This window comes from Aythya ferina (assembly GCF_964211825.1).
Source record: "Aythya ferina genome assembly, chromosome: 4".
NCBI lineage: Eukaryota > Metazoa > Chordata > Aves > Anseriformes > Anatidae > Aythya > Aythya ferina.
This window is the reverse complement of record NC_140300.1, coordinates 62,741,397-62,764,720: the sequence shown is the minus strand read 5'-3', so window position 1 is coordinate 62,764,720 and position 23,324 is coordinate 62,741,397. Positions and strand designations below refer to the sequence as shown.

Below are 23,324 nucleotides of genomic sequence, written 5' to 3'. Positions count from 1 at the left end.
CTCTGATCATTCACCCGTGTAGAAATTGCCTGATCTGTTCATGAACCATATTTTACTCAATCGAAAAGAAAGTAACATTTTCATCCTGATATTATTAAAAACCTAGAAGCTATTAAAAAGGCAGAAGTGCCTATAGATTGATCTAATGCTGTGATTGTAACTGAAAAGACAAAATAATATTATATGTGGAAGCCTGCACTTTTCATAAGGCCATAAAATGTTAAAAGATCAAGATTATTAAAAACTTGAAGACATGACAGCCAAGGAGAGAGAGTCAGAACTGTTCTGCTCAGTATGGAGTTCAGGACATACATTTTAGCAGTGTCGTGCTGCATGATTCAAGTGCTAAACTAGTAAATGTTAATATAATATTAGGAAATTATAATGATGAATATAGCTGGATACCATCTGGTATTAACTCAGTTCCCAGGGCATTTAAAATTCTGATTGTGCAGTTCTTTGTAGGATTACTGGGTTGGAAAGCTGTGGTTGAGGAATGTTGTAATTTGTCTGGTGCTAGGATTACTGAAAAGTCAGCCAATGCTGTCTTTTGATGGAAAATATCTTGTTGGTTTTTTAATAAATAACACATTTCGGGAAGAGAGTGTGCTTTTCAGAGATTTTGGTTAATGAGGGTGCTTGCTGGAAGCTGCAGCTCTGCAGCCTTAATCTCATTCAGCTGAGAAGCGGGGCTGTGCCTGCTGTGCTGCACCCCCAGACCCTGCCTTGCTCTGTGCTTTGCTCCCTCCAAGTTAGGGCTGTGTTGGGCACAGAGGACGTGGTCTCACCAAATCCACAGGCAAGAATCAGCAAGAGACAAAGGCAAACTGCATTTCCCAAGGGGCTGTTTCCAACTGGGCAGCTTTCAGTTCTAGGGCCCAATTCTTTGCCACTTGCTTTTCATACCCCAAACTTCTCTCACAGAAAAATAAAACCTTATTTTTTTATTTTTTATTTCCACTCATATATGCTCTTTGATTTTAGAGAAACAGCTTCAAAGTAATGCTGAGGATAAGACAGGAGATGGTGTACAGCATCTGTCAGCAACAGAATAGGGAGAAATAGTAAGCAGTAGCTTGACGAATATGAGTCAGCTGAGTTTGTTAAGTTAAGCAGACGTAACAGAGCAAAAACTAATGGGAGTGCAAGAAATGGGTTAGGTTTTCCAGAGGCAGAAAGTCAGTAGAAATAGCTTTTATAAGACTATTTATTAAAAATAAATAAATCAGTAGCAATATAAAATGGAAGGCAATGGAAGAGGCATCCTGTACCTTGAGTAGAGTAACTGTCTTTGAGCCTGTTTTCAGTGGAAATTTCCATGTTCACGCTGTGACATCAGACATTGGTTCACCAGAAATCCCTAGTATGAAGGGATGGGGGCTATGAGGCAGCACAGCTCTCTGCCTCCTGGTGGTATCACTGGCCACTGTGGTCCCAGCTGCCTTAATTAAGCAGCTGTGTGTGGTTGGAAGGCTGGTAAGTGCTCTTGCGATCCTCTTCTCAGCACTGTTCCTGCCAGGCAAAACGAAGGTGCCTCTCAGCTTCAGGTTGTTTTGATAAAGTCGGGCTTTTCAGAAGGGTTTGGAGTGCTTTTCTTCTTAGGCACCTGTTGAAATGCATCCCCAGGGGGGGCTGAGATTTGGAAGGGCAGACTGAAACAAATCACACATGTTTCCTATCAAGTCTTCATTCTCCTTCATTACTCCCTGTACTCAGAGGTTTTCTGCTCCTGCTCTGAAGGAACCTCTCATGACCTATCTTTGTGTATGCTTTTCAGAAATACAGAGCGGAGGGAGAGAAACCAGGGTGCACGTCAGTGGTGAGCCGAACATGAAGAAATGTTCCTCTGGAGCAACATTTGTTCGAGCAAAAGGCCCAGGTGATCAGAGTGCTCGAGTTCCCCCAAGCTGTCGTTTCAAGATCTTCCTGTTCCACCTGGAACCACGTAGTTCCAGCTGTCCCCTCACCTGTGTGTCTGCTGGGTTTTTACACCGCCGTGGCAAGGAGGCAAAGCCTGGCAGCTGTCAGACTCCGTCCCGTATGACTCCCTGCACAAGGCTCTGCTGGCTCCATCTCCCAGGACAAAGGCAAGTTTGTCATCTTCCCTGGGGCTGCCACTCAACAGAAGGGCTTTGTAACATCTCTTCTGCATTCTCTTGCCTGTTATGGGAGATGTATCTGCTTCTTGTCCCAGACAGATCCTTCTTCTTTCCCGTGGAGCTTTAGAGACAAGGGGTTACTTGGCTCTTTGATAAATTTCAGCTTTTGTTTTAAAACCATTTCTCTTAATGCCTAGGTTTGTTTTATTTTCCCTCAGACACTGGCTTTCAAGGGCATTTAGGCACTTGTCTGAATTGCTGGTGTTTTTTTCCTGTACCTTTTAGCGGAGCTAAAGTGTCCGTGATTCCCTCTCCCTTCCTTCTTTCTCTCCTGATCCCTCCCCAGTTCTCGTGCTTTTGCTTTCCTGCAGAGGAGTGATAAATGGCCCAGAGTGGAGTTTGATGAGGTCAGGTGTTACTGTCGGCCGTAAATCCTTCCTGCTTGTTGCTTCAGCAGCACTCTCTGGCCTTGGACATTTACAGCTCTTCCAGTGGAGGAGGGATAGGAGTGGTGTGGGCTGTCAGCGCACCGGAGTGATTTGCCAAAGGGTTTTACTTGATAGCTTCACACACCTGGAGAAACTCCTCCAAGCCTCAGGAACAGAGAGAAACCTTCTAATCAGCTCTTTGCTCCGAGCTACAGCTCTCCTGCTCAGGGAGCACGGGCCTGCCTATGGCTCGTGGGGCGTAAAGTTAAGCAGTGCATTAGGCAGAGATGATCTCTGAACAGAGATGCGGAGACAGATATATGGAGAAACTTGCTGTGCTACCAGTTGTAGCTCCGTCTGTGTGAATAAGCAATGTGTTTACTTTGGTTGTTATCCCAGCACAAGCGAGGTGAATGTGTGTTGCTTTTTTGGCACACTGAGTGTGATAGCCCAATGCATGCTGCAAGCAGTGGAGTGTTTGCAGATTGTCAGCTCATAAATCCCAGGTAGCTGGTGGCTGCCTGAAAGTGCCTTCGCTGTGTTGATTCTGGCAAGAGTGCCGAAAGATAACCGTGTGGGGAACTGTGGGGATGGCAAAAGAGGGCTACATGGACTTACTAAGTCCCTGTGGCACTGCTGCACGTACCAGAGTAGGCAGGGAGAACTGCATGGGCAGTTAAAAATGTAGTGGGACCTGTGTCCGCAAGAGATCTCGCTGTCTCAGTGTCAGCCCGCCGTTCTGCATACAGAAGCTGCTGCAAATGGGGTTGGTAAGGGAACACGGTTCCCTAAAATGCAGAAAAATTAGTGTTGCCCTTAGCCCTGCATATAGTTGATGCCACTCGCTCTCCCCAAATACCACAGTCATCAAACAAGTCAAGGACTTACATATGTAGTTAGAGATCACTTGAGCAGAAAATGAAACACGTGCGCTAGTGGGTGGGGCGTAATTTCTTCTTTACACAGAAGTTTGTTTAAAACTCAGCAGAACAGAAAAAAATGTTCTTACAAGTTTTTAGTGGAAAAAATAAAAAAAAAAAAAAGAATGCTTAACACATAAGGAATGCTTGTGCACATGCAGTTTAATTCTGAAATTAGTCAGCCTAATGAAACCAAATTTACAGTGCCACAATAGAGGAGCTATTCAAAATGCAACGTTACTCTCCATTTCTCATGCATTTTTAGCTTTAATTTTGTAAATACCGTTTAGTAAAATCAAAACTCGTCCCGCTGTCTTGCTAGGTTTTGTGATATCCTCAATATTCAAGGAGGAGTGTCGTTACAGGACTGACATCAAAGATGATGTTTATTTATTTGGATTGCTGGAAGGTGTTGATGTCTTCTGTGTTCTCCGTCTTGTCTCTTTAAACCTGCTGGATCATACAAAAGAACATGAATAGAAGAATTTGCCTGCAGAACTTTTCATTATTAATGATGCTCTATGACTAAATTGGAAATCTGCTACTGTACCCCAAGGGGGTGATTAATTTAGCAGACTAGGAGTTTTGATTAAAAGGGAATGAAATGTCTGACACATAGTCTATTTATCAGTTATTATGATATTAAAACGCTCTAATCATTGTGGTGCCTAAATTAAGGCTTCCCAGCCTAAATGTCACTTCATAGCACTGTTTTAGAGCTGGCTGTGTGATACAAGTTTATTATCAGTGGGCGCGTGAGAATGTGTGTGTATATCGTGGTCTTTGATAGGAACAAAGTGGTTTGGTACGAGCTCTTCTCTTTGCCCTTTTCTTGTTGAAGAGGAGATGAGGGAAGATGTTAAGATGCGATCTGTACTCGTGATGCATGTACAAGATGCAACTCTCGTCAATGTCCCCAGGAATTATTACGCAGACTTTTGTCAGACTTTGAGCCTACAGAATACAGAAAACATCACAGTAGCATGAGGAGCTAAGTCAGAACTCGTTCCTTCTAGAACACAGTTGAACTCTGAGATGTTACATTTGCCTAGAGATGAAACCGTAACAGTTCTGTGTCCTTAAATTAAAGGTCAGGGGAGAAATAGGCAACAATCAATCAAGAAAAGTAATCAACAGTTGGCACCCATAATGCGTTGTTTAAGCAGGCCACAGAGAAGTATGGAACCAGAGCGATAGGTCATGTGTTTCTGTATAAATGCCTAAGAAATAGCTCTAAGCCACAGTATTGAATTGCCAAGCCTACTGAAAGCTTCAGAGAGGGAAGAGGGAGGGTCATGGAGCACTGTAAGACTGAGGAACACAACGTTCATGAAAGACAAAGTCAAGTAGTGGTGTGATAGTGGTGCCTTGTGCTAAAGAAAGCTTGGAATCAAAATCAGATCAATAGAATAGCCCTGCCAGTAACTCAAATTTAAGCTTTAGGTTTAAACAGGAAAAATGCTGCATTGGGCCCAAATTATCCGTGGACTGACCACGATGGCGATGGTGACTGTGACATTCGGAGTGCTTTGGAGGGCAGAAAACACAGTCAAGATGAACAGTTTCCATGACCCCTTTGTAGCTAGGGTAAGTGTCCTGCCAGTCTGTCCTTTGAGACCATCAGTGACCACGTCATGGAAGCCACAGAGCTGAAGCAGCCCCCGAAATTCGGGCCAGCAGAGTGTGCTTAGTTCATCATGTTCTTGTCAAAGGCCTGCTCTGCCACAGGGACCGTAACGCATTTAGACGAAGCATTCCTGCAAGAAAAGCAAACATCCACTGCTGTCACACCGAATTCCAAACAGGAGAAGCTAGAAGAGGCCAGAAGAGTTAAGTCCTAAGAGGTAACAGAAAGACTATTTAAAGACAGTGATGGAATCCTAGAGCAAATGCATCCCACTTATCAGAAAAGATCACCTTGAGGAAAAAAAAAAACAAAACAAAACAAAAACACAGAAGGAAGTAAGATGGCTAAACAGCAGGAAAAGCATCTTACTAAAAGCAAGAAGGCATCCTTCAAATAGCTAGGGTCTGACAAATGAGAAAAGTAGGAAGGCTCATAAACCTAGGTTATACAGAAAAATGCAATAAGGAAGTTCAGAAGAACTGGAGAAACTTACAGAAAGGAAAAAAAAAAATCCCTATTAAATCCCATTTCAAATACATGAGAAGCAGGAAGCTTGCCAGAGTCTGTAGGACCAATAAACAATAAATATGCAGAAGGAGTGTTCAGAAAAATGAAATGTTTCATGATGCTTGCCATGGGGGAGCGTGGGGAGGTTCCCACAGTGGAATGCCTCTCCTGGCAGATTAAGGATGAAATAGGTGCAGTGTTGGCTCCAGTGTGCATCCCCCAGATCATGCGCTGCTACCAGAGGAAAAGGGCCAGTGTAACAGCATTTTAAAGTGTTTCCTGAAAGACTCCCAGAGCTCAGAAGTGGTAAACCTGGTATCTACAATAAATAAATTGACAGAATCTCTAATAATAAAAAATGTGTGGGAGCATCGATAAATACCAGTGACACAGAGCCAGCCAGGGTTTTGCAGTGAAAATCACGGCATACTAATCTGTCGGGTAGCCCTGGAGGAGTGGATGGGCCAGACGTATGATATAACACACATGGTGAGATAAAAAGCATCAAAGGCAGTTAAGAAGCGCAGGTGCCGTGCAATAGCAATGAAGTGCTTTAAAAAAAAATTGATTAAAATTGGGAAGCAGAAGGTAGAAATGAAAGATTTAGGTTTTCACAGTGGAGGAGGGTCACAGGTCTGGTTCTGTAGGGATCGGTCAGGCCCACAGGGCTGTTTGCTCATAAACTGTGTGGAGAATGGGGAGTGCAGTCAGATGGTAAACTGAAATATAACCAGGCTGGGGACTTCCTTGTCACAGGAGGCATGGTACATTAGGTTATAGCAGTAGTCAGCTTCCAAAAGGAGCTGGAAAATTCAAGGATGAAAAAAAATCCATTAAAGATGATTAAAATACGAAGACGTCACCTTTAGGTCCGTAAGTTCTCAGGCTGAAAAACAGCCTGGAGGAACATCCTTCCACAAGCTCGTCCTGGCTTTGTGCTGTCCCCCAGGCAGCTGGGCTGCTCGTCGTGCAGAGGGAGGCAGAGTGCGGGACTAGGCAGAGCTCTTGTTCTGTGTGGCAGTAGAAGTGTGGCTGGGAAAACACCTCGGGGTTTTCGTTTGGGATCTGTGGACAGATTGGAAGTAGAAGAAGGCTGAAGTAACCTTACCTTCTGCAGTATTTAAACAAGTCAATCCCATCATGATATTTTGATTCAATTTTCTTTTGCTTGTTTATGTACTTAAATATTAAGTACTAATAATGCACCATCCATTATTTATGCAAAGTATGTGGGCTGTGCGTTCCCTGAGACACCAAGCCATCAGTACTGCCCTGAAGGATGGGTAAATCAGATGGATACAGAAGAAAAAAAAGTGCAGTGTGAGCCTTTTTTCTCCTCCCAAGCTCCTAAAATGTGGGCTATAGCTAAGAAAAGCTTGTTGCTTCAGGTGGGAGGAGGGCCTGCATGCTAGGATGAGATTCAGAGGGGTGAGAGGGTGCCTGGAGAGCTTCCCGCTGCTCTGGCCCTGTCCCTTTGGGCACTGTGACTGGAGTCCTGCCCTGCCCTTGCCCACCTTTTCCCCATAGCTTGGAGCTCATTCGGCTCCCAAGCCGGAAGGTGCTGGTTGCTCCGTCCAGCTCAGCCCCACGAGCTGCTGAACCTGAACCTTTGGTTCATCAGGAGCCTCTGGTTGCCTGGTGTTGTGTTAAAACCCAATCACTTACAGGTCAAACCAACTGGTAAACCAACCTTTCTGTGGTCTCCCTTCTTCTGGTGGCTCCTCTGTGAAATGTCTGCAGTGCCACAGAGCCCAGGGTGGTGTGAGAAGCAGGGTTTCCCCCAAATACAAAGCAGCTCTCCCACCTTGTGCTGCAGGTCAGCCCGGGCGCAGATCCAAGAGCTGGGTTTGCTTTCTCCTCCAGAGTGTCCTGCGCTGCACGGAGACGTCTCGCTCCCAGTCTGAAGGCAGGCACAGAGGTGAGCACCTTACCGAAAGGAGATGCAGAAGTGTGAAGAATTGGCAGTCGGAGCTGGCTGCAGTTTTTTAAGAGAATCAAGAAGCAAAACTGAAGACGTAAACTTCAGGGGATAAAAACAGATGTTTTAAGACGTACTATCAGAGAGAACAGCACTTTGCAAACAACGCTGGTAAAAATATGACAAGGTAAGGGGAATGTGCCCTATGAATTAGTGGCAGGTATGGGAAAAGGCAGTCTCATCCGTCTGCACTTTCTGCATTAATTTTTCTCCTAGCAAAAAAAAAAAATCACGAAGAGATCTCCTGGGGGCAAGAGATTTTTCAGCAGAGAGGTTTTGTTTGTAAATAAAACAAGGAGAAAAGTGTCAGAAGATAAATACTTCCTGAAAAATAAATAAGTAAATAAATAGAAATGGAAAAAAATCCATCCCCCAGCAAACCACCCGGCACAAACAGAGCGGGTAACGTCAGCCTCCTGCCCACTGCTGTAGGTGAAGACGTCCGGGAGGCCGCTGGATGCTCTGCTCCCTCCCTCCCTGTCCATCCCCCGGGTCTTCTGCAGCTGCTGCTGCTGCAGGAGAATAACGAGGATGTTCCTCTGAACGTGACACTGCCTCAGCGGGGTCTTTAGGAGAGCTCTCCGAGCTGTTCCCCCGAGTCCCGCGGTACCGCGCAGTGCTGGTGGGCTCAGCACTTCCCTCGCTTTTATTTGCCTGGTCGGGGAGAACACTGCCCTCACCTCCACGGCTCCTTTTGAAGTGACATCAGGCACGGATGTATTGAAACAAATGGCAAACGTTCCCTGCCAGGGTAAGGGAGAGCAGTCACGCATCGGAAGAGCAGCCTTGCATTGCCCAGTCTTTATCTTAACCGCTGTGCGTTTCCTTTTCTTTATTATTTAGCAGGATTTAGCACTGGAACTGAGCAAGTGTGAGTGAAGCAGAAGAGAGCTCAGCCTGAGCATGAGCTCTCTGTTCAATGCACGGAAGTGGAGGAAGTTTGTGAATTTCTGTGAGATCACTGAATTTTGTGTCAGTTTTTTCGCTCACTTTACCTCGTTGCTCTGGATGCTCTTTTAGCGACCTGGACCTCGCCAAGTTGGAAATTGTTAGAATAAACCTGTCTGGGAGCTAGTGACAGAAATATTGCTAGCCTTTTATCTGCTTTTCCTGCTTTGATTTCTCCAGAGCTTACCTGCGCTGCCTCTTGTCCAAAGGACATTTTTATACCCGTGCCGGTAAGTGGCAGAGCGCTCACGGAGGGCACAGCGCAGTGGCAGCCCGCGAGGGAAGCAGTGAAAAGCTTCCTTTAACATCTCTGTACGTGGCAAACCCAATTTTCGGCCGTATATGTCAGCGTGGCAACTCTCCTTGTTCCCAGTCAGCATGCTACAGGGTAAGCGAGAATACAGCTTATTGCAGGCTTTTGTTTCTCTTCCAAGATTCGTTCCTTTTCATCCCTTTCTGCGCCGAGTGTAATAAACAGAACAGGAAGCTGAAGGCAGTTTGGCTGGGGAAACAAGGCTCAATAATTAAAACCAAAATCAACAACAACAAAAATATGCAGAAAAACAACCAAAAAGAGCAGGTCAGCAGAGAGAGAGAAAGACACCTTTGACAGAGGAAAAGGAAAAGAAGGAAAAGCAACGTCCAGGCTGTTCTCAACCAGCATGAACGGAGGTTGTGCATAACAAATACAGGGATCTTGCCATGTCCTACACAAGTGGGTCGTGCTTTTTCCCTGCTCCCTTATTACTGCCCACCCCGTTACAGCCAGAGCGAGGCCACCGGTCAGGTGGGAGGGGAGGTTAGGGGGCAGGCTGAATGCTCTGGCCTCAGGTGTCCCTCCAAAAAATGAGCGTTGGGATTTGGCCCTTAACTCCTTGAGCAGCACGGAGAGAGGCTTTCTTTTCGCTGGGTTTGGGAAAAACATGGGGGAAAAAAAAAGGCTGAGGGAACGAAAGAAATGCACTCCGGTTCTGCTTTCGTTGTGAGCTTCGAGCTTTTGTGTCCATAGAAATGCAGATTGATGAGATCTTGCACTCGTATCAATGCCTTCCCTGGCGCTGAGCACGAAGCATCTAATAACCAGCAGGTTCTCCTGTTGGCGCGGGGAGGATCGTCGCTTGGACTTGATCCAACCCCTACGTATTACGGGGGAGCCTAAGGCAGTGCTGGAGTGACATATTACCCTGCGTCTCCCTATAGCGCTATTCCTGTCTCGCCTCTTCTGGATGCTCTGACAAAAGGCAGTGGCAGAGGCGCACCTTGGGGCTGATGTATGGCAGCAGTTCCTGTGTCTCCGTGTTTCACCCGGACTGCTGCAGCTGTCCAGTATGGGTTAGGCCACCTGGAAAGGGACAGAAAGCCTTCATTGCTCTGCTGGGGCACCAAATCTGCTCCCCTGTACCAGCCAGAATGAGACATGAGGCACGTGCACAGGCAGCACGGCGGAGCTGAGGATCCTTCAGGCACTGGGGGCTCAGGGGCTCCTGCCAGGCAAGGCGGCTGAGACGATCCGCTGCCTGCGACCTCATTAAAACAGCCTGATTGGGGCTGCTAATCACATAAATAAAGAATTAAATCATAGCATTAACCTTCTGCAGGGAAACCTGCCCTGGCAACACTGGCAGAATTAGATCTATTAATTATTTACAGGGTCATTTGATAGAAATGTATATAGATGGCAGATTATGAGCACTTGAAGCAATAAGTTAACCATAAATTATTGCTCTGATAAGAATCTTTTAATATTTTCCTCTTCATGTCCTGAATTAAAAGCCACCTTGCTTTTATCTCTGGAAGACAGTAGCACCGCACAGCATTTATCGCAGGTAGATCAAACAGAAACCATGCCTCAGCAGCGAGGATTTTCACACTCCTTTTTTTTTTTTTACTCTCGAGGCTCCTCGTTTTGTTGGCCATCCCTCCTGTGCCAAGAGAGCTAAATGCAGGGCCGGTTCCTCACCTGCTGTGACCTCTCAGAGCTTCCTTGGTGGCAAAGCTTTTCAGAGGACCTGAGGACGTATCCTTGCCACCACCGAGCAGGTAACCTGGCATCCACAGCACCAGGATGCTTCCTGCAGTGGCTGTCTGGTGCCACTCATCAAAGCACTCCATTCCATTAAATGCATGTATTTTTTTCCCTTCTATCTAAGGACTGCTTGGAAAAAAACGCTCTTGAATCAGATGGGATGATGAGTTCATTGTTTTACCGATTCTAGTGGGCTTGCAGGAATGACAATGGTACTAGATGGGCTTGTTTGCTGACCGGAATTTGAATGTGGAGCTGCAGCGAGCACACAAAAGACTTGGGCATGTGGAGTGGAGGAGGGTGGGGAGACTGAAGGGAAATCTGTCATTATTTATGGAAATATCCAGTATTCATGGAGCCATCTGCTGTGAGTGATTCAAGTCGGAGAAGTGTCATAAAATGAGAAAGCATAATGTAAAAAGGAAAAAAAAAAAAACACAACAAAAAACCCTGCATCTCTCAGAAACCTGAACCAGTGAATGTGTAACCTCAGAATCTCTCTTTTTAAAGATGGTTTGCAAATCTTCCGCCAGATTGAGAGATAAAGATAGATGATATTTCTCAGGTTTCTTTCCTCACCCTTTTTGGAGCAATTCATTCCATTTGTTCATTTCCAGCCTTTTAATTATTGATCATGTCTTTTCCTTTTCACTTCCTTACTCTTACGGGCTATGAGACAAGGGGGGGGTTAGAAAAAGGTGTCTGAGATCCTGCCTAGACCTTGAGGCATCGAGAAGGTCTTTACTGTAGCCACGGTTTTCTCTTGATACTGAAGCATCGGTTGTGTTGCCAGAATTTTTATTAATATTAAGAAATCTTAATAAGGGTGGGACCCTCATAACGCTCCTGTGGACCAGGTCTAGGCAGAGGCTGGGCTGCTGCCCTGTGCTGTGCCCTCCCAGGTAGTTCAGAGGCTTCATTTATTGATTTGATCGCTCTCTGCACAGTCAATATAGACAGACAGTGGGGAAAATGAGGCCAAAAAAAAAGAGGCAACGATTTGCACAGCATCACAGCAAGCTACTGACAAAATTGGGAATAGATCGTATCTTTCTTGATTTTTCATGGGAAATAATCCTGGGAAAGTCTTTTTCTCCTCTCCCATAGTGTTGCAGTCAAGGGCTATGTATTTAAAACTCTCCTTCCTATTACTTTGGCTTTTTAAAATACTTCCTTGCTTTTAATTTGCTGTTCTTCTTCTTGGGTTATCTCAAAGCCCTGCAATGGGCCTGTTCTCCGTGCAGGGTTGCCTCTCTTCTTCCAGTATTCCAACTTCATGCCTTAAAAATTACATCTCCAGCCCAGCAAAGCACATAAGGATGTGCTCAAGCACCACAGATTTCAATTGATATGATTAAGGATGCTCTTAAGTGCTTGCTCTTTGCCCCTTTCTTCCATACTTTGAACAAAAATACTGTGCTTCATGAGAAAACCAACAGAGAAGTGGTTCGGATGCTTGCTTACGAGTGGTTTCTGTTCTTTCTGGATGCAAAGTTTGGGATTTCCTGGGGCCAAGGCCCTACCAATGAATTACTAGATTATCCTCAAAGCTAACAGACGATGGGAGGGGAGGGTACCTTTAAGAGTTTGTCTGATGTCTGCTTCCTCAAAGCAACACCAGCTCCACCTTTGCCTTGTCTGATGCATTTGTCAAGCCTCAGAAATAAGCTACAGAAGAACTGCAGCAATTCTTCTCTGATGTTTAGAACGTGTCTAATCCAAATTTCCCTCAGCCATGACTTGCCCTGCTCATTGAGCACACAGGGAACGGGCTCTGCCGTTCCTCTCCACAAGAGCCTTTTGCAAACCTGCAAACTGTTACGTGGTCAGCTCTGTGTCTTCTCTTCTGCAGACCTTTTTCCAGTGCTCGAGGAGCTTGTGCCTTCCCCAGCTGCTGTTGTCCTAGAGGTAGGTTTCACATCTGAAGCCTCAGCTCCTGCTTCAGGAGACGGCAGTGTTGTCCCAGTGTCTCTAGAAACAACTCCTTTCTTTTCTGCGTACTCAGTAAGCTTTCAGCTGTTTTTTTCCCCCTACGCACAAAAGCTGCAGAAGGAGCACCTGGCCATGAATTACAGTCTTATGGGTTAGTAACTAAATTTTGGGACAGATCATTTATTCCTTTCTTTAATTACACAGGACTTGTTCCAGCCACACTCGTGCTAAGCAGGACCTCATTCAGTACCCAGCCCCTCGGTAATCAATGTGTCTGCGGGGGAGGAAATACGGTGTGCCAGGTAAGGGAACCTTTTGCTTCCTGTCCCAGATCACTCGTTTCTCTCAGCTGTAGCACAGGTTATGTTTAGTCCAGTAATGAAAAGCTGATTGCACTAAAACATCTGTGAGGTACGCAGTCGTGCTGTCTGCAGCACACTGAAGAATGGTCCTTTGTTTGCTTGGGACACCCAACCCATTGCAAAAAGCAATATTTGTAGCTAATCACCATAGTGATTTGAATTTTCATTTAGCCATTGTGCTAATAGAGGCAGCTGGAAAAAAAAAAAAATCAGCAGAAATAAACACAACTATTAAGTACTGTCAGTTTTCAGCACCGGGAGCTGCTGGAAGTAATGCTGATGCGTCCAACCCAAGAAATCTTTTTAATGTGAAATGATATATATGAGGCCAAGAGAGGAACACATTTTATCTTGTTTGCTTAGGCTCCAGAATAGATCTCTGAGTCTCCGGACATAATGATTGCTTAGGCAAGTCAAACACTGTATATCACCTGCTGAGCATCTGATTCATTGACTGAGTGGATTGAAGCCAATTTAACCAGCTGGAATCTGTAATATTGACTTCTACGGTGTGATACTGATCTATAGCGCCCAGAGGATTTGGCCCGGAGACAAAGGGAGGCAGCATTTCCTTTGGGTGACATCTTTGCTGCAGGCTGAGGTGGACGGTAGCTGTCCTGTGAACCTTGCCTGCCTGAGAAGCGGTGTGTAGGGCACATGCAGTGCCAGTGGGTTTTGTCATGCTCCCTCTGGATGCTTTAGTGTTATTCTGGGAAAGGGAAGGAAGGAGGCTGGACCCAGCTTTCCCTTCTGCTGAAGAGGAAGCAGACCATGCACGATGCCTCCCTTGTTCTTTGGAGCCCCAGCTTCGCCTGTCACCGTGGGTGCTGTGGCAGCCCTGGTGCTTGGCACTGCCAGCATCAGAGTTATGGCACTGCCGTGCTGCTGCTCATCATTATTTCCTAGCTAAGTGACTTAATTTACTAAATCTCTACAGCTTTCCGTATCTCCATAACCAAAAAAAAAAAAAAAAAATACCACCACGGGGACAAAAGGCTAAGCGGAATTTATTATTGCTCTTTATTATTATCAAATCTTTTGCCTCCTTTTTAAGATTTATGAACCTCTATTTAATTAATTCATCAGGAAACCGAAAAAGCTAATTGTGGGTTCATATGCATTTCCATAGGCAGGGGCTCATTCCCTTACCAGATGTCAATAATACCTGATCCGTGCAAATGGAGCTTGGCTTGTGGCAGCCTGCTGCCTGAGCTAATTAACGTCGTGACTCCGGTCCACCCTGAGCAAGAAGGGAGCTTGGGTTTTGCATAATTGTAAGACTGGGGGTAGGCAGGATTAGAAACAGGGAGCTGAACTCCAGCATCTTGGAGGCTCAGTTCTGCAGTGCTAACCCTCTGGTACCAGGGGTCCAGATATAGGAAAGTGATGAGAGAGGCAGGCTGCTTAAAAAAGAAAACCTAGGAGGAGCTCTGGAGTGCACTGCCCAGCCCTTGTCACTGTTTGTAGGGATAGAAGGGGCTTGTTCACTTGAATTCAAGGTCATGTTGGGTCCCTCTTTGGTTTGCTTTCATCCTTCTAATGCTGCGATTCCCCCTGGGTCAGACAATGCCAGGCTGCCTCAAGCACAGCACTATTTCACTTGCTGGGTTTTCTTAGGGCAGCATCAGGATTTGGTGGCTTGCAGAAGAGATATTCATTGGCCAGGACCATGTGCATCATCACCTCGTGGCCTCTTCTGGGCACACAGATTCTCCTCTCCTTAGGGAAGGTGTTTTTGGGGGAGCCTGGGTGAGATTTCGCGTTTTCCAAGGCAGGTCTCAGCCAACAGTGGCTTGCTTTTATTTTTGTTGTTCCTAGCATTATTAGCACACAGCTTGTTTTCAAAGATAACGATGTGGAAAAAACAATAGCATCCTGCCAAACTCCTTCGGTATACAGTCTGCAGGTTGTGCTATATTATCTGCATCCTACTATGCACACTGGAATGGTTTGTAAACTCTGTCTTGTGAGCTACAAAGGAAATGAAAATATTGAAATACATCCCTTCCCTTCCCTGCCAAATAGGCCTTCCTTCTCCTGGTACTTTTCCTTTTCTATCTTTGAGCTGTATTGTAGGGATCTTGTTTAGCATTTAAAAAGCTACTGCTGCACTCTATTATCAAAGACATATTTGTTAAAACATGCATATGAAAGGATTTGTAATTGAAGTACAGCTTTGATATATTTAATAGGATGTAAAACTGCCATCCCTTTTTAATAGGAGATGCTTTATGTGCATTAGAAGTAATATAATAATGCCTCTCCACTGAGCTCTACCCATTAGCAGACTTTTTTTCTCCCTTTCTTTTAGTTAATCTTAAAACTTTAATGTAATCTAAACACATTAACATCTTTTTTCTCCCCTTTCTGTACTTGGAAGTGCTTTGAACTGAACTTTGTTTCAAATAAGAGATAGCTACAAACATGGCATCAATATACGGTGCCCCAGCACTGCCTGACAGATGGTCCATAAACCAGCACATCTCCTTGCCTCAGAAATGTTAACAGTAATGGGAGCGTGGCTCTATGTGGGAGCGAGGGAGCAGGCACGCATGAGAATGACCTTGTAAACAACGCACCACAATAAGCATGTGCTTTTGTATATTCCCATGTCTCAAATGTAATCAAACACCAGAGCAGCAGAAATAGAAAATGTCAAAAAAAAAAAAAAAAAGTCTCTTTAATAGCTATTTCCATGTTGCAGCTTCAGAATTCTTTACAAGGAATTGTTGTTACAGTTCGGGAAAGATCAGGCGCTATTTTGCAAGCTGGCTATCCAGTGTTAGTTGCTCTTGGAAAATCCTGGATATGTCTCAGGGCCATGTCAGAGGAACCCAGGTGAGAGTCCCCTGATTTCTAACCTAGCACCCCGCTAACATCCAGCAGGATGTATTAATCACAGTTGCTGTAAGAATATTCACAAAACACCTGTGGTGTTGTTGCTTTGTTAAGAAATGGGGGCCTTTCTAAAAGAAAATATCTCCCTTTTGATCCAGGTACACTGCTGTATTGGCTGTGATCAGCTCTGTGAGTACACTTACTGCTTTTCCTGGGAACGTCTTTTAATTCACTCTTTCACTGATACCTCGGAGCATTTTGAACATGAAGGTGTTGTGCCAGTGACTTATGAAGCCAGGTAGCTGTGAGCCGTGGATGGAGGCCTTTCAGAACACAGCCCACTGCACGTGTCCACTGTATTTCAACACAGGTGAGCGGGCATGTTGTACAGCCCATGTTTGAGGGATGCTGCCATTGTCCAGGACCGTTTGTAGGAAGTGGTCACAAGGTTCAGACTCTTGGACTCTTTCCCAGTGAATTTTTGAAAGAACGAATATTCCTCTAGGCTGATAAGAGTGACTGTGGGATGGCATTAGTGGTCTGTCATCCCCCAAGTGGCTTAGATGCAGCACTGTTTGTAGAGTTGTCAGATTCTCAGCCTGGGACTATAGTTTGCCAGTGCTGCAGCTCCTTCTGCCTCTACTGCTTTTCTTAGAAGCATTCTTAACCTGTCTCCTCTGGCCTGCATTGCAGCCCGCAAATAGCCATGTCAGCAAGGAGGCACATTTATTCAAACAACACGGGTGTCTGAAAGAAGTCTGAGGCTCTGTATGTAAATATGTGAATGTTAGAATGCATTGTACAAATTTAAATTGATGCATCGTGACTAGGCAGAGAGAAAAAATCCATTTCATATGGGGAATAAATACATTCTTTTCCTAAAAAGAAACAGTGCAATTCATTCAATTTGCATTTGGATATTGCCTTTGTTCAAATAAGTGGTGTATGTTTGGGTGTTTACAAACAGCAAGGATCACGCAAGGTGGTTTCAGTGTTTTCTAAAGCTGGTTCTTTTTTGCAGATGTAAATCCATCTCCCATATCTGTGAACATCTGAATTCCAAAAAACAGATGTATTCATTAACCCTCCAGAACATGAAAAAATAAAACAACCCTCTGATGGTGATGAACTTGTTCTGCAATGGGGACTGCTGTAAGGTAGGTTTAAAGAGAAATTTTTAAAATGACTTGTCAAGCCGCAGTTCAGGGATTTTGTCACTGGTTTCACTTCCAGTGCACACTGAGCTGCAATGGGCACAGCATTAATGCCAAGTCCGCCGAGTATCATACACTCCTCAGGTTAAAGTGAACTTGGGCAAAGCGCTGACCAGATACCTGGGGTTAGGCAGATGAAACATTTCAAAACAATCCAGAAAAACAGAATGGGCTTAGAACGAGGTGGTGAAAGAACTTAAGGAGCAGTACTGCAGTCAAAGCTTCATAAGAATTCTAGTCTGGTTTGAAAACAAAAACAAGTGAGCCAAGTTGGCAGTGAAGTCTTGGACAAAGCTAACTGCACCCTGCAGTGTGAGCTCTGTGTGAGATGCAAGTTCACCCCAGGCCTAACCAGATTCTGCTGGAAAAAATGGATTATTTTTTTTCATCATTTCATTAAGTTTTGCGGTTATTCCTGCATAAGTTAGCCCTTACCTTTTTCTTGCAGGACAAAGCCATTGACCCAGAGCACATCACTGAACAGATTAATTACTGCTGCCTGCTGGACACAGAAGAGTTGTCACTGCTATTCCATCTAGTTATCCAGGAAGCCTGTCACAGGTAAAAGCGGTTCTACTTTTTGGCTCATATTTGGTTCTGTACTCAGGTAACTACGGTTTCAGAAGAGCCTTCCCCACAAGGGTATTCTGCTTCACTGCTGGGGGTGCTAGGTGTAAGTTGCTGCAGATTGCCCCAGCAATTTGTTCATTTAACTCGCAGTTTATTTGAAGGTGTCCTTTCTAAGAGCTGGGATAAATGCTCCAATTTTAATAGAATTTTAATTTTAGGTCAGATGTTTAGTTTTTCTGTCCTCTTCTCATTACACAAGTGTGTAAGGAAACCATTTGGGCAGAGTCAAGTATAAATATGCTTTCTAATCATAACATGCTTTCTTTATAGCAGAGCTCATGGAGGAGTGAAAGCAATACTGCATTATGTCAATATGCTCTGGTGGTTTATTTCAGAAAAAAAAATATGAACAGGATTTACTTAAGAAAGAACAGTCTCAGAAAAAAATACCTGAATCAAAGCATTCACAAATGCATGTATGAAGTACAGTGGCTTGATAATAGACTAATTTGACTTAAATGAGGAACAAAAGCTCTATTTTAAGCAATCCTCAATGGTCTAGTCTAATAAATGACACAGAGAGACTACCTATTCTAATTTCTTTAGTGTCTGGCTTTTGTTATTAAAGAGCATGTGTTTTCAGAGCAAGTCATACCTTAAGTCTGCTTCAGTGAAGAGAGAAGTGCCACACGTTGGCCAAATACATAGGAGCAGATTCCTTAAGAGACCTCACAGCCTAGGAAATAAAAAAGAAAATACTCATTTAGTTTACCGTGAAGAGGCATCCATAGAAGCAGAAGAGGCACATTTAGTCTTGTCTGAGGCATTTGCTTTCCCTACTCTAAATCTTGCCCAAATGCAAGAAGAAATATATGATTTAATACCGATAACTTGTGCTCACAGGGGCTTTGGCATTAGTGAAAATGAAGTGCTCTGTTGAAGGCACTAGTTCCTTGAGACTGAAGGGGAAGGAAGGATTCAATGTCATTTCTCTTCCTGAAGCACAGTATGGAGCTCACCTGAAGAACTGTGCGTATTACTTACCCCCCACGGAGGAAAGGTATGCCATTTCCAAAATTAGTGCTTCCCTTCACACAGAATTAGTCTTCTGGGAATTATTTTCCTTCCTTCCTCACTGGCACGCACAGCGAATATTTTAACCTTGAAGCATCTTTTTGTCTTTCCTATGCCTCAGTGAAAATTAGCCTTGGAGTCCTAGCCCTCAGCTGTGAGGCTGAGGAGACGGTGGTGAGAGCGTCTTGCTTTCAGAGAGTAATTCCACCAAGGCTGACTAACGCACAGCCCCAGCTGCACAGGAACATCCAGAGTGGTCAGTCTCCCTGGGAAGCCTCCCCGAAAGTGAATCCTTCAGCTATTTTCAGTGCTGGCAAAGAGACTCCTTGCCTGCTGGGTTTGAGGGGCCACCACCAGGGTTGGCCTCAGTGAGGAAGCTGTGTCCTTCTAGGGGTGCTGCTCCTGACTAACGTAGGTGTAACATAACACAGGTCAAAACCCATCCTTGCTGCCTGGTCCAGGCAGAACCCTTTTGCTGTTGGGAAGAACTCAGCCATCAAACTGTCGCAGTACTGTGGTCTCTGGAAGCTAGATCCCCCCAAAAGGAGCCATGACAACAGCTGCTGCTTTACCTTCTTTTCCTTGGGGACAGGCAGGGACAGAAATTCAGCTCCTTAGCTGTGCAGTGGCAGTGGAGAGGAGGCTGCTCTTTTGCAGCTGCTGTGTGCTCGTGGACGGAAACTGGGGCTGGATGCAAGTCCAAGCTCTCCAGAAAGCTTTCTGATAATTCTTCCATGGTGCTTCATGTCCTACAAAGAAAATAAAATACATTCATTTCACAAACCCTGTTGCAATCTATCCATTGGCATAGATATTCCCCCAGGCAGCAACAGAGGCCAGGCAGCAGGTTGGGTTGGATTTGGGGAAAAAAACTCAGTTGCTGTTGATGTACCTGTTGGAAATGGAGGTCTCTTGGAAACCTGGGCAGTTATCTGGGTGCTTGAATGGAAGGTGTGGGTCACTCAGAAGAAATGGGGTGACGTGCCAGTGCCTGGAGAGTAATGAGAGCTGGGTAATGGCAGCCAGACAATTACAATCTTATGTCAGCCTTGTCTGAAATGGAAAAACCAACAGTCTAAAAGGCTATAACACTGATTCTGTAGAACATTAAACTATTACTTTATGCTGATGATATCCTACTGTTAATTAAGGACTCGCATGCTTCCCCTCTTGCCTATAATGAATATTGCTCTCTGAGTACAAAGTTATCATTGCACAAAATTAATGACTCTGAGACTGCAGTGATGCAGCTTTCTGGAGTTTGCCCTTCAGCCCTGCTCACCTCATGGAATCTTAAGTGGGCACCCAAAAATACAGTACAATTAGTTAGAGGCTGGTATTAACAAAGCCCCAGACAATGTAATTAAAGATAATTTAAATCCAATTATCAAGCAGGTAGGAAAAGATTTGGAGGGATAGCCAGCGCTAAATAAAAGCCAATGTACATGATTCAGTAGGCCAGATTCTGCCCTCATTTGCGGTCCCATCAGGTTGTTAAAATAGAAATGAGGGCATCATGTAAGTCAGCACCCTCAGAATCACTGTCATAAATGTTCTTGTGACAGTATTTTGCACGAGCAGTGAAAGTCGTGCATGCTTTGAGTTTACTTTGAGTATGAGTGGACATAAAGACCTATACATACAACGAATAATCCTAATCGTTACTAATAATTTTATTCCCAATCCACCCTATAAGAAAATGACAATCAGATAGGAATACTTCATCTCTACTGAAACTCAATTTTATTAAACATACTTGGATCCAGACACGGTTTTCAGCACTAGAGAATTTAACAAAGCCTGATCTGTACTACCAAGTTCACATTTACCCACAGCCCAGAGGCTTCTGATGCTATAAAGAAAGCTTCTTATAAGTCAGCGTTAAACTTCCTGAATAGCTACAACAAATACAGTAAAAATACATTTCAGGTGACAGAAATCTCAGGATGAGAGGATGAATTAAAGATGTCATGGGAGACATTTGAAAAGTACTTACCGCTCTCAGGATGAGAAATGTTAATATTCCCCCTAAATGTCATATAATTGGCCCAATTTCATGCACCAAAATCATGCAGATTTTCATGTGTGTGTTGTGTGGTTTTTTTTGATTCCTGAAAGGGATAATTTTGAGTGAAAATGGCTGCATTTCAGGGAAGCTTTTTTTCCTGCATCATATTGTAAACTAATATAGTTGTTAAACAGAGGCTGCATTTCAGCAGTGGCTTGAAATGGAAATATCTTTCTGCAAAGCACATGAAATCTTTTGTGTTGAAAATATAAATCAATTATTTTTGGAGTGGCTTGAAAAATTAAATCATGACAGTCTTATTCAAACAGTTTTCTAAACTGCATGATTTTTGGGGCTAGTCAAAATGTTCTGCAGAATTAATTTTACCTCTGGAAAAAAGGCAGAGAAGATCCAGTCCAATCCACGTCCTTGGATTTTTTCAGTCTACTGTTGGATCAGCCAGCTGGGACAAGGTAGCAGGTATGGTTTTGCCAGGGAAGGGGTCAGTGCTGTAGAGCATGATACCCACCTACCAAAAGAGAAAGACAAAAGTGGGAGAGAAAGCAATGACACACATTTACTGTAGGATGGAGCGGTGGAAATAAATGAAAGGTGTTGATGAAAGTCTGGGCAGCAGCAGCAAAGGAGAGCTGGTTGCTGGTACAAGATTCATGCTGAACAGAAACAACTAAGAGAAGGGTATCATCCTGCTATAAAACAGCTTCTGTAACAGCTTTACAGCAAACACATAGATGGTAGCACTGCAAATACACAACAATGTTTGCAGAACTCAGCATATGGGAGCTCCTGTTCAAAACTGCAGCACAAGAGGTGTGCTCTTCTCCTTTTGAGATACCACATTCACTGAGTTTTAGTCCTAGCAAATTCCTGCCTGGGAAACTTCCTGCACATACTTTCAGGCTGCATGGATGTGCTCCCAGAAGTCATGAACTGCCATAGAGAAAAAATGAAAAGATAACAGGAGTTGGGTGATCCTCTGCATTTCCGAATGAAACTATTTTTTTTACCCTCCAGCAGCAAGCGAATTCACATTTCTATTCTCCAGCCTCTACCTTCTTGGCTGTTAACAAGACTACGAGGCACCCCAAATTATTATCATAGAATGATTTGGGTTGGAAAAGATCTATAAGATCATCTAGTCCAACCTTTACCCTAGTACTAAAGTCCACCAATAAACCATGCTACTAAATTCTAAATCTACACATTTCTTGAAGACCTCCAGGGATGGTGACTCAACCACTTCCCTGGGCAGCCCATTCTAGTGCTGCGCAACCCTTTCAGTAAAGAAATTTCTCCCTAATATCTAACATAAACTTCCCCTGCTGCAACTCAAGGACATTTCTCCTCATCTTACCATGTGGTGCTTGGGAGAAGAGCCCAATCCCCACCTTGCTACAGAATCCTTTGAGATTGTTGTAGAGACCAATGAGGTCTCCCCTGAGCCTCCTCTTCTCCAGACTAAATGATGTGCCTCAGCCCATCGGTGCAGCCTATCCAGATCCTCCTGCAGAGCCTTCCTACCCTCGAGCAGATCGACACACGCACCTAACTTGGTGTCATCTGCAAACTTACTGAGGGTGCACTCGATCCCCTCGTCCAGATCATCGATGAAGATATTAAACAGAACTGGCCCCAGCACCGAGCCCTGGGGGACGCCACTAGTGACCGGCCTCCAACTGGATTTGACTCCATTCACCACGACTCTTTGGGCCCAGCTATCCAGCCAGTTTTTAACACAATAAGATGTACACCAGTCCAAGCCATGAGCAGCCAGTTTCTTGAGGAGAATGCTGTGGGAAATGGTGTCAAAAGCTGTACTGAAATCTAGGCAGACCACAGCCACAGCCTTTCCTATTACAACGTTCTTCCTCACATTTCATAGCTGGACTAGAAATTGTCAGCAAAGACAGCTTACAGGGAGAGTTAAATTCACAGGAAAATAGAAATTGACAGAGACACTTGCAATAATCAAAGATGTTCAGATGTTAACATTATTGTTTAAGGATTACGGAACAGTTTGCAGTACAAGAACTTTGTACTCCCTCTGTCTGATCAATGTTCAGCTGCTGCCTGGGAGACAAAGGGAATGCAGATATTTAAGACTTGCAAGCTCTGAGAAAACTCTGAGAGGCTACGGAAACACAAGTCAATGATCCATGGAAGGAAGGAAGTGGTGACACCGTTTTTGCTGAAGGAAGTCAGGACACTCGGCCAGATCGAGCTGTGTCCCAGCAGCAGAAATCCTCTCCCTGGCACATGCCCAGCAAGCATCAAGCTGCTACCGAACAACATCACTCATTTCTGACCTCAGGCCTCGTTATGGGAAAGGCTGCTCTGCTCTGACCCTCAGGGGAAGCTGATCTGTGTGCCCAGACCTGGAAGTGGGAAGGACTCTCATGCCCCACAATTTGAAGGCATCGGTGAGCATGCAGGTAGGAGCGGTCATTGGTGTGTTCTCCTTGGGTAGGCAAAGAGTTGCTGACAAAGCTTTTCACAGACAGCTCAGAAAATTGAGCAGGCGTGGTAATAAACAAAAGGTCTTCTCATAGATCACTGATTAAAGTAATTGATAAAAGAAGCAGGAATGAATAGAGGCAGGCTAGTGCTAGTCTTCTTCCAGAGCTGTTTGGGGTTCAACCTGTTCAGCTTCTGGTGGGAGGCTGTGCATAACAAGGTAACACAGCTTGCCTATGTTCCTAAATTATTCAAGGTTTTAAAGCTAAAAGTTGATTGCAAATAGTTGGATCTGCCAGAAACTGACAGATAAAATGG

The 23,324-nt window shown here is 44.5% G+C and overlaps 1 protein-coding gene and 1 long non-coding RNA gene across 13 annotated transcripts in view; one reads left to right on the top strand and one right to left on the bottom strand.

Annotated features, from left to right (window-relative positions):
• Window positions 1–1,947: 1,947 nt before the first annotated feature.
• On the top strand, window positions 1,948–19,085 carry LOC311436845. Its single transcript, XR_014693120.1, has 9 exons — window positions 1,948–2,087; window positions 7,398–9,222; window positions 10,404–10,547; window positions 10,658–12,441; window positions 12,670–12,767; window positions 15,824–16,035; window positions 16,687–16,822; window positions 17,328–17,440; window positions 18,353–19,085. It is a non-coding gene; the product is annotated as an uncharacterized lncRNA (long non-coding RNA).
• The window catches only part of LOC311436843 (uncharacterized protein), a 70,372-nt gene continuing 50,639 nt past the window's right edge, over window positions 3,592–23,324 (bottom strand). For 5 of the 12 annotated variants that reach the window (XR_014693117.1, XR_014693118.1, XM_084519361.1 and 2 more), the window contains 9 exons: window positions 20,919–21,060; window positions 19,416–19,514; window positions 19,096–19,272; window positions 18,105–18,185; window positions 17,315–17,431; window positions 9,691–9,849; window positions 7,272–9,009; window positions 6,445–6,646; window positions 3,592–3,897 (listed from right to left, as the gene is read on the bottom strand). The gene's annotated coding sequence lies outside the window, so the exon portion shown is untranslated. Of the gene's footprint in view, window positions 3,898–6,444; window positions 6,647–7,271; window positions 9,010–9,690; window positions 9,850–13,101; window positions 14,799–16,030; window positions 16,718–17,314; window positions 17,432–18,104; window positions 18,186–19,095; window positions 19,273–19,415; window positions 19,515–20,918; window positions 21,061–23,324 lie in introns of those variants that run through there. The other 7 variants (XM_084519364.1, XM_084519363.1, XM_084519365.1 and 4 more) reach the window with 7 other exon arrangements.